The sequence below is a fragment of the Vombatus ursinus genome, unplaced genomic scaffold (genome assembly GCF_900497805.2).
Source record: "Vombatus ursinus unplaced genomic scaffold, bare-nosed wombat genome assembly UNPS02003292.1, whole genome shotgun sequence".
NCBI lineage: Eukaryota > Metazoa > Chordata > Mammalia > Diprotodontia > Vombatidae > Vombatus > Vombatus ursinus.
Genome location: NW_020943070.1, coordinates 3,099,000 through 3,100,265, shown reverse-complemented (window position 1 = coordinate 3,100,265; position 1,266 = coordinate 3,099,000). Strand labels below are relative to the sequence as shown.

The 1,266-nt window shown below is 63.1% G+C and overlaps 1 protein-coding gene across 1 annotated transcript in view; it reads right to left on the bottom strand.

The window, feature by feature from the left end:
* Positions 1–883, bottom strand: part of DMC1 (DNA meiotic recombinase 1) — a 43,072-nt gene extending 42,189 nt beyond the window's left edge. The window contains exon 1 of the mRNA XM_027872458.1: positions 806–883. The gene's annotated coding sequence lies outside the window, so the exon portion shown is untranslated. The remainder of the gene's footprint in view (positions 1–805) is intronic.
* Between the last annotated feature and the right edge of the window lie 383 nt (positions 884–1,266).

Sequence of the window (1,266 nt, the reverse complement as noted above, 5' to 3'; positions counted from 1 at the left end):
GAAGTAGCAGCTCCCAGGAGGAGGAGGAAGACAAAGTGAGGCGGGGCTAGAGAGAAGGCGGGGCCAGGGAGGGGCGGGGCCAGCAAAGGGTGAGAGGGAAAGGGGAGGGGCCAGCAAAGGAGCTGAGGGAGAGGGGCGGGGCCAGCAAAGGAGCTGAGGGAGAGGGGCCACCAAAAGGGCATGAGGGAGAGGGGTGGGGCCACCAAAGGAGCATGAAGGAGAGGGACGGGGCCACCAAAGGAGCATGAAGGAGAGGGGCGGGGCCACCAAAGGAACTGAGGGGGAGGGGCCACCAAAAGGGCATGAGGGAGAGGGGCGGGGCCAGCAAGGGGCATGAGGGAGAGGGGCGGGGCCACCAAAGGAGCTGAGGGAGAGAGGCCACCAAAAGGGCATGAGGGAGAGGGGTGGGGCCAGCAAAGGAGTATAAAGGAGACGGGCGGGGCCACCAAAGGAGCACGAAGGAGAGGGGCGGGGCCACCAAAGGAGCATGAAGGAGAGGGGCGGAGCCACCAAAGGAGCATGAAGGAGAGGGGCGGGGCCACCAAAGGAGCTGCGGGGGGGCGGGGCCACCAAAGGAGCTGAGGGAAGGGGAGGAGCCAAGAGGGCTGAAGTGGGGGTGCTGAGGGGTCTGGGCAAAGATGATGCCTTGGGTGGGATGCTTTGGGTAAAAGACCCCCCCCACTTGAAATGAAGGAGGGGCCGCGGTCTGCTGTCCGTTCCCGGGGCCTCCCTCCCGTTCTCTGCTTCACAATCTCAGGCTCCCGCTTCCCAGTCCGCCCGCCCCTCTCTTCCCCGGTGCACCCACCGTGTCCAGCCCCTCTCCCGGATAAGCGGTGCTCCACGCTGGGGTGGAGGGGTCAGAAAAGGGCAAAGGGCTACTCGGGTGCAGCCTTCTTGCCATCTCTGTGGCGACCACGCCCTCCCCAACTCCCAGGGGCTGGACCCCGTCAGCTCTTGCTTCTAGCTCGGTACATCTGAAGGGGGCATGGGCAGGGCCGGGGGTCGTGGATGCCTCGGAGACCGGGACGAGGCCTTCTTCAGTGCTGGAGTCGTGCTGATGGAATAAATGACGGAAAGCCCCACAGCAGCATCGGGTATTTCACAAGGAACTTTATTCTGGCGCATGTTTCAAAACGTCTGCAGGAATGATTCAAAGGATGCCCCGTCCCCAAAGCATCGTACGTTGGGTTAAAGGGGAAACGAGGTCCACGAGGAAACGACCTGTGTCCACAGACCCTTGATTTACACAAGGCCTGGAAGTGAGGG